Source organism: Cryptomeria japonica, chromosome 8 (genome assembly GCF_030272615.1).
Source record: "Cryptomeria japonica chromosome 8, Sugi_1.0, whole genome shotgun sequence".
NCBI lineage: Eukaryota > Viridiplantae > Streptophyta > Pinopsida > Cupressales > Cupressaceae > Cryptomeria > Cryptomeria japonica.
Genome location: NC_081412.1, coordinates 139,968,082 through 139,978,066, shown reverse-complemented (window position 1 = coordinate 139,978,066; position 9,985 = coordinate 139,968,082).

Below are 9,985 nucleotides of genomic sequence, written 5' to 3'. Positions count from 1 at the left end.
CGGCGAAGCAGAAACTACTTGAGGATGATGATGATGATTCTTTAAGTATTTCAGGACCCATTGATATGAACACTTTGAGCGCCTCAGAAATGATGAAGATTGCTAATGTTATGCAATCTAGAGCACACAAGAAGAGACTGAAAGAGCAAAGGATTGAAGCAGAGACAATCTAGAATGCAGTAGAAATTTTGTCTGGTTTACTACCGGAAACAACTGTTGCACATCTTCCTACACCCATTAGAAAACTTGGTCAATTAGTTGCAGATGTATTTGATCAAATCAAGTCGCTTGAAGATGCTACTCAAATGTTTGCTGAGAAGAGTCACAAGAAGAAATATGGAGATAAAATGGGAAAGAACATTGAAAAAGGCAAAATGGCTCTATCTCATAATGGAAGTCTGTTGAGAAAAGCTATTGAATCTAGAGGAAAGTATCTTGCCTTTACATCCAATGTTTCTTTCTTTCATTCTGACATTTCTAAGAGAGTCAAGTTGAAACGGAGCAAGAAATGGAAAGGATATGCAAGGCATATGTCCCACTCTAGGACTCCATTCATGCCTTTAACCGGTCTGTAGATGATTTGCATGACAGATTGAACAGGAATGATAATGAGAAGGCTAAGAGACTCTGATCTCTAAAAGAGCTCAAGAGTCTGCTCACCTCACAAGTCGTGTAGGGTCCACCCTTGACTTGACTTGTTTGACTAGAGTTGACCTTTAATTCATGCGTGATAAACATTATTGGGCATAGGCTATTTCAGATGATTTATAGGATGTTGATACTATCATTAATGATCGTGTGATTTATTAGACACTATATGCTTATTATGTGATTGACTATCGAAAGATTATATTGATCATGTGATTTGATGAGCATAATTGTTGATGGATTTTACATGCCTTACTATAATTGTGAATTATACTAATCATGCACTTGATGATGTTTTTATGTACTAACCATATTTAATGATTATCTATGATGAGTTGATTTGATGGTGTGTTTGATTGTTGTATGATTGTCTTTGGGATAGAGACAATTCCACATCACTCATTGTGAGCGGGATGTGTTGTCGCAATTCTCTAACCCTTGTCTGTTATAATATATATATGCATATGTTGTATCGTTGCTTTATGGATGCAGGATATGCAGGTACCAGACATCGACTCCACCTGGCTCCACAGGTCTGAGTGTGTCTTTAAATCCCAATGTTATGTGGTTCGGAGTTGGCACAATTTCCCCTCACATACTCTAGGTCTAAGTTGTTCACTGTGAGTCATCAGTGTCTTGGCGCAAGTCGTCATGATAGTTAGTAAGATGGGTTTCTTTTGTGTTGTGAGTATGTTAGTATTGGTTGATTATTCATTTTATGTTGAAATTGACTATTTGATTATTGATGCGAGATTAAATAATTAATGATATTTATTTTAATTATTTTGATTAACAACAATTTGATTATTTGGTTATCTAATGTTTAATTTAATTTATTGGATTCTTGCCTTTTTGGTTATTTGATTATTTGATATTTAAATGTTTATTTATTTTAATGATGATTTAATATTTATTTAATATTTATTTGTTTAGCTTATGATGTGTTTTATATTTATTTATGATTTGACCTTTATTGGAATTTATTTATTTATTTAATTGCCTATGGTTTAATATTTATTTGGCTTTTAATGTTTATCTGGTTCATTAATTCATTTATGAGCCTTTGGTTTATTTAATTTAATTTCCCCAATTGATTTATTTAATTGTGGCTCATGTTTTATTTATTAGTTTGACTTTTATATTAAGTGGGTTGCATAAATAATAAAATGATAAAACATTCCCACCAAATTGTAAAAGCATGATTTATATTTACCTTACCTACCCTCTTCTCTTATTGGTTGAATTTAAAAAGGGAGGTAAAATTATATTATATGGTGAGGTTGGTAAAATATATTATAGATTGGAATATTTTGATTGGCTGAGATTGAGGCTAGGGTTTTTGGTTAATGTTTGTCTTTTTATTTTCTTTTCCGTGAAGTTTTCGGGGGTTGGTTCCTCTCTAGAAAATTTTCTTCTTGGTTTTGGTTTTTCTTCTCTCTTAGATTTTGGCTGGAGCTTGAGTTGGATTTGGTTTGGCTGGTAGAATCTCTTCTTTAGCTTCTTCCATAACACGGGTTGCAGGTTGGAGATGTATTCTACCTTTTTATATTTTATTTTACAGTTTTTCTGTATGCTCCGTGTTTGCAGATTCAATGTGTGAGCTTGGAGAAATGAATCTAAAATTTGTATAGTGAGAAAGGAAATATATGAAGGCATAAATTTGTTGTAAGGTTTTATTCTATAGTTTGTGGAAAATATTTGTATTTTTGGGTTTGCTGAAAGCCTTCTGTGTCTTTCTGAGTCTGTGTCGTGCGTGGAGTTTTGATTTAATATTAGCCTTCAAGTGTTTATTATTTATTTAATGTTGAAGTGAATTTTATTTATTGGGTAATATTATTTTACCCATTAAGTAATTTAAAAGGGGGGGTAATTTGTTTCTTTTATTCAGAAGTCATTTTCACCCTAGGTCAATGGTTTAATTTATTTTACCTACCCTTGGAATTGATTGGCTGGCAGTTTATGGTATGTTTAAAATATATTTTATTTTCTTGAACTTTGGGAAGGTAGGTATGGAATATAATATTTTTGAAATATTTTGATTGGAGCATGGTTTTGTTTGGTTTTGTTTTGTTTTGTTTTGTTTTGATAAATAGGCCTTCCTGTGCATTCACGGGGGTTGGCATCTTTGGTGAATGAATTTCTGAGATTAATTTGGAGATTTCTGGTGGTTGGATTTAAATTGGTTTAAAGGCTTGGACTGGTGTTTTTTTTGGATTTTCAGAAATCAGATTTGGAAAGGATTATTCTATTCTTCTTATTTTTGAGAAATCAAGTTAGAATGTGAGAAATGGTTTCCTGTGGTTTTTCCCTGTAATTTTTCCTGTAGTTTTTCCTGTAGGTTAATTTGCTATTTGTTTTCTTGTGTGGTACTTTCCGGATTAATTTTTGTACCAGAGGCTTTATTTGAGGGCTGTTATATTTTCTAGATTTGGCTTTTATCAGTTTCGATGTATTTGGATGGTCTCATGTATATTTTCTCCTCTGCACCATTGTGGACATTATAGACTCTCTTCCATGTGAATAGGTCATGGATGATTGAGGTGAATATATATGCTATTTTGGACCGGCAAGTGAGTAGGCCTTGTTGTGATGTTATCTTCTATTTGATGGCAACATATGATGTCTTGATATGCCTTTGTTTATTGCTAGCCAAGAGGCTCATTTTGTTATATTGATGTTGTTGTAGCCTTGCATATGTTGTGAGAGTATGTGTGGAAGTTATTGGGAGCATTGAGTATTATTTCCATGTATTTATTTTGGTAGAGCCTCTTGTGATGTGTTGTTGGGTCATGTTAAGAGGAGTGGGCTTCCTTGTGATGATCGGGGTCACGAGAGATAGGCTTGCATGAGGTTCCTTGTAAGGATGCATGAAGTCTAGACCACTAGGGCACATTGGAGTTTTCCATGATTTGTAAGCAAGTGATAACATTGATAATGAATTAATTGGGATGGAAAAATTATAACTCATTTAAACAAGATAATGAATAGTTTTGAGCCTCATGGCTTAGTCCTAGGGAGGATGTTTTAGGATAAGCATGAGAAGGCCGTGAAGACGGTAGGCTAATCTCCCTTGGTCTCTCATAGGTTGAGATGGCTCCACATGTCCATCAGGCTAGTGCCTTATGTTATTATGTTATGAGGATGGCATGTGATGACACTCCACTCCTACATGTGTTCCCCCTTTATGATTTATGATTATGCTTATTGGATGCATTTATGTCCTGATGAGTTTTACGCCTCTGGGAGTTTATTCTTGTGGCTCTATGTGAGTTCTTGCTTGAGAGTCCTTGTTGGTTAGTCTCTTTGGTTTTGAGTGTCAGCCTAGATGTAGAGTGTGTGTTGGGACCTTGTGTCATCTCCTAGCACGGGGGGTGGTTCCTTTGGTTCCACATGGTCGGGTGGTTGGTGCTTTTAAACCATTGGGATGTTCTTGTCTTTGGATTCTTCTTGCATGGATAAGGATGCTTCTTCATATTGTTCATGGATAATAATTGTAGCAAGAATGTAAATGGTTATATGATTTATGTAATGAAATTCTTATGTAACGGTTGTAAAAGAAGTCATGTATATGAGAAATGACTATGTTTGTTCTAGTTATAGCGATGTCTTTTGATTATTGTAGATGATTGTAATGATGAACCTTGAGTTGTATTGTAACACATTTATATTAAATGAAATGGATGCATGAGATGTGGATAAGTATGGTGGTTTAGAATTTAATGATGCATTTCGTGTTCTTGATAAGCCATGTTAAAAGAAAATGGTGTAAATGTTATGACAATGGTATTAGGTCTGAAATGATGTCTTTAACTAATGATTTAAGTAGAAGAAATGTTATGTCTTGATAGGATGTATGAGTTTGAGTAATGTTGGAAGATATCTTAGCACATGTTTATGAGTTATGATTAAAGAATTTGAAATTATAGTATCATACTTCGTAGACAGTGATCTAATGATTGAATCGAAATCCTATAATGCTTGGGATGTAATTGAAGGTTCCTTATGAAATATTGTATGGATGTTCTTAGTGAATGAATTGCTAATCTTTTTAATGGAAATTACTAGTAAGTGTATGGGAAGACGATTAAATGAATGCTTGTCTTTTAGAAAAGGATTATAATATATCGTGTGTTATGGTTTAATATTATATCTCCATTTGGTGGATGCTATTAGTGGTTATGGAATTAGGATATTGTATCATAGTTTGTGTTGAGATGAATTCGTGTAGTTACCTGATTTGTAATAAGATGATTGTTGGTTAATTGATATAGTGTAAGAGATTTTATGAGTATTAAACGAGCTATGGATTAAATGTTTAAGGAGACCTTGTGAGTATTGCATTATGTGCTTTTGGAATCATGATGCAGTAATAAGTATGCTAGGAGAATAGAATTATAAGTGACTATGTAGAAGTTAATTGTAAATGGAAATCATGTTAATGAAATGTAAGGGATTAATCTTGGTATGTGTATGGTGATGTTTATAGTCAGAGGTTGGTTAATGGTAATAGGAACATTTGGACTTGGTGTATAAAATGAATCTAAGTGAAAAAGGAAATAGTGGTGCATTGAAAGATAGAATCTCATATTAAATAAAAGATTAAGTAGATTGCATATCATGAGTGTTAGGTATTGCTATGATGCACCTATGTGTGTATAATGATTAATATTATGAGGTATTGATCTAGAAGAAAGTAAATGTTTATTTCTTATGTAGGTAGATTAAGTAATGTTGTTGAGATACCCTAGGGAGGTAGTAGTAATGATTTATTGTTTTCTGCTTGTGTAATTGTTTGAATAGTTTGAGTGAATTATTCTATGTTCATAAAACTTAAATGTTGTTGTGTTCTCCCTGCATTGCTTAAGTGATGTTATGTGTTGTATTGTTAAAAAAAAAAAATTAGCATGTTTTTAGCTATATTTCTCTGGGGTATTTTGGCGGGCATTATAGGTTGACATTCTTCAGAGAGCCTACTCCAATGTAGAAGCTATTCTTGCTACTCCTAAAACTTGCACACTAGACTCAATGGAAGAATTCCATTCCCAGCTGATGTCTACATTTGAGTATACTGCTAACATACTGAAATCATGGGAAAATGCTTTATCACAGATGAAGCAGAACTTCAATGATATTTTTATGAGATTAACCAATGCATGAACTTTTTTAAGTTGTAATATATGTTGAACACTTTGATACAGATTTTCTATATATATGTATATATTTTACTTTATCATTTTGGCATTGTTGTCAAAGGGGGAGTAATAATATGTATGCGTGTTTTTGAAAATTTTGTATTTATGCATGCATTAAGGGGGAGTATTGCATTAAAGGGGAGTATGAGCACATGTGTAAATATGTTGTGTATGCACACTTAGTGGTATTGTATTACTCTAAAATTTTCTAAGTGTTGCCATCAATGCCAAAGGGGGAGATTGTTGACTTGATGATGATTGTAATATATTCATCACTTGTTGTCATTGATGAAAGACTCTCACACACACATATGATTACATTGACTACCGGTGTAACTTCAATTGGTTTACACTGTCAACCGGTATGTTTAAGGTTTATCTCTAACCGGTACTCTGTGTCAATTGGTATGTGCTTAAGAGATAACCTGTGACTACACTAAGTCGACATCAAAATGAATATGAAGATGAAGATGGAGATCAAGCGGAAGATTCCAGGACAACGGTTCACATGTTTTGTTCCAACTGGTATTGACTGTTCTAACCAGTATCTGATTTTGTGATGAGTTACCAACACCATTTTCTTGGTGGTCATTTTTGTGATGAGTTATGATTACTTGTCTAGATACACTACACCTAGGAAATTGTGTTTTGATTTCCTTAGGCTGACATAAGATTTGAATGTCTATATTAAGACATCTTAGTGAATCATTTGAAACTAATAGAGATAGAGATGATGTTATGCGAATACTGATATGCATCAAGAGTGAAAGTTTTTGTTGAAGAGCGATAAGTGTTAAGATGAAGAGTAGTGTTGAATGTACTTAGAATGATCCGATCAAGCAAATATTGTGCTACTCAGAACAGATCAAACCATTCTTGTTGTTTTCTAATCATTACAACAGAATCAAATCCCCTAACCGGGTAATCCCTAACAAGCTTCATTGTACAAATCCTCTAACAAGGTGATCCATTAGTTTGGATTCTCAAATCCTCCAACAAGGTTACTCCTAACAGGGTAGTACTCTTAACATGGTATAGGCTTCTAATCAAGCTTTGAGATCTCTAACAAGATTCACTTCTAGCAGAGCACTTTGTAAGACCTTAACCGGTCAGTTATCTATTACTGTAGATAGTTAACTTGTGAGTTCCATCTCACCGTGGTTTTTACCTATTTGGGTTTTCCACGTATAAACACTTGTGTTATGGTGGATGCTTTACTTTTTGTGGATGTTGTTATATCATTTTGGATAGCATGTATTTTTTTTAAATGCTTGGTCAAGTTCATCTACCGATTAGTGTTTGAAGTAGTGTTTTATTTGGTGTCACTGAGAAGCAAGATCTTATAAGTCATGGACCAGAAACTAGCAAAACTCTTAGATTTAATTTGTTTGGTCAACTAAGATTGATAAGTAGTCTTGGATTTAAAACTTAAAACACATCAACCACAATCAAGCTTAGGAAACAACATTTTGAAAAAACAGATATTGGTTTAGGAAAAATATACAGAAACCATAATGAATACTTCTTAGGAGCATAAACAACTATTAGGAAGACAAAAATGTACAGAAAGTCAAATATACAATTGTAGAGCACATAATTTTTAATGGGGCCCATTGAAAATAAATCTTGAATCGATTATCAATCATGAGCTATATCGAGAACTAGATAAAACAAGAAATAATAGATTTTGTAATTTTGGATGAAAGTCACATTTGGCTTTAGTTGGGAATGCATGTTTCCTATAGGCAAAACAAGAAGCCAAGGTATCTCCAAGTTGCAAACTTAATAACACTACAGGAACAAAACAAGATAAAACAAGGGACAACAATAAATAGGATAGAGACAAAATTGAATGGAAACACGATACTCTTCATTATAACCTAATAACATCAATAATTGCACAAGAAAATACAAATAGAGACTATTGGCAACTTTGAGCCCATATCACATTAAGCAAAATAACGCTTCAAGCATAGCCCATAAAAATGCCGTTTCAAGAGATTCTCATCCATACTCCCATATTACTTTTCAATGACATATGGGATCAACTATAGAGCCTCAAACTTGCCGTGTTTTTCTTTTCCCTCTAACCTAACATTCCATAAGAGAACGATATCGCCCGATGAAAAACACCTTTGAGCAACCTTTTTATCAAACAAGTCTTTCTTCTTTCAATAGGTTCATGTCATGTGTAGCCTTTATTGTCTCATCAAATTTTGTAACTTCACTTATCCTTTATGAAAGACCATTCTTTTCATGTCATATATCTCTTGTAGTAGTTTGTACACTAGTAAATCAAGTTTATTAGCAAGCTAGCACTTGCTCTATTAACTAGCTCAAAGGGATTCCTTCTTATGGACTTCTTGCAAGCCACTATATCTACTCACACAACAAACCTTTGTTTGTATCCCACATATTTTTTTATATCACATGTCCTTTTTATAATCTTCATAAGGTTCTTATTCTTGGACTTAGCTTGTTTATTACCTTATGGGTGATAAGGACAAGAATAGGTAATGTTTGTGTAATGCTTGTGCAATCAATGAATTCACATGCTCTAAAGCACATGTCATTATTAGCAATCAATTTTTTTGTCACTCCAAATCTTGCAATGACATTGTATGATATGATATCAACAAGAACCTTAGAGGTAGCATTCTTAGCTTCACCATATTTAGTGTAGTAGTTAGTGGCAACAACACTTGTAACCATTGCTTGACTTCTCAATTATTTCTCCAATGAAATCTATGTCCCATTAATTGAAAAAGGCTTTAGTAAGTTCCAATTAAACCAGTCCTTACCTATTGGAGAGCAGTTATGGGAAATGGGTTGACCTTGCACAATAAAATGAAATAACATGAAAATCCCCTTCAATTAAATTGTTGTTTCTCTTCAAGCCACTAGCAATTGCAATCCCATGATAACAAAGCAGAATTTTGGCCATACTATACATGGCTTTCAATCCCTTAATTATAAGCAAATAACATATAACTCCTTAATTACAAGCAATTCATCCTATTTTGGCTTGTCCAAGATTGTTGTGTTTCGAGGCTCCATCAAAATTGAGTTTAACTCAGTTGTCAATAGTCTAGTTTACAAGAGATTTGATGAACTACAAAGTTTCATAATAAAAAAAGATTTGCCAAAATTTTGCTATCTAACAATCTAGATTAGCTTAACATATCAGTTGATACTAAGGAGAGTGCACTATTATATAGATATTCAACCATCCTATTTATTTTACAAATGACCCAATGCCTACGACCAATTGAACCTGATCATTTAACTATCTCATTTACTTTTGCAAACAATAAATTGTTGAAACTTGAGGGGACAAATAGTCTTTTGAGAGTTAGATTAGTCCCCGAATTACTAAGCTAAATTCATCTGCCCATTTCGATCTCCATTCATTGTATTATGTAACCACCCATAGTTTAATACATTCACATTAAGCATAAGAAAATGCAATACAATATCAATTATAATGAGTAAGTAACAGAACTGAGATGTAGCGAGTTCGTAAGAGTATATTATATGGAATTTCTCGTTTACAACCTTTCACAATCTCCTGCAATAATGATGCAACTTTCTTTAATATAAAATTAAAAATATACCACATGCAAAAGGTCCATCCTCAATTGAACTCAAGTAAAGAAACTACTAAAGATCTAACTTTCTTACAGGTAATTAAAATAGACAAAACAACAAGTGCATAAGGTCTTCACTCAATTAAACTCCAAACAGAATTCTTCCATCATATTGTAGTAATTCTTCCATCATATTGTAGTAATAGGAGTGTGGTGTAGACTCCCCCAAAGACAGCTGGTTAAAAATGAAATGAATTTTGATGGAGCTTCAAAAAGAAATCCAGACGTTTCTGGTTTAGGATGTGTGATCAGGGACCATAGAAGATCTTTCAAAGGAAAGATGGCTTCTTCCGAATACTAATAACATAGCAGAGTTTAAGGCGCCATTGTTAGGTCTCAAAGACTGTTCTAACGTGGAATTAAGAATCTATTTATCGAGGGAGATTCAGCCATAGCAATTAATGCTATCCAAACAAGGAACGCTCCAAATTGGACGTTGCAAGCACTTTTGGACAAAATTTTGGAGACTTTGTCCCTGTTTGACAATTTCTGCTCAAG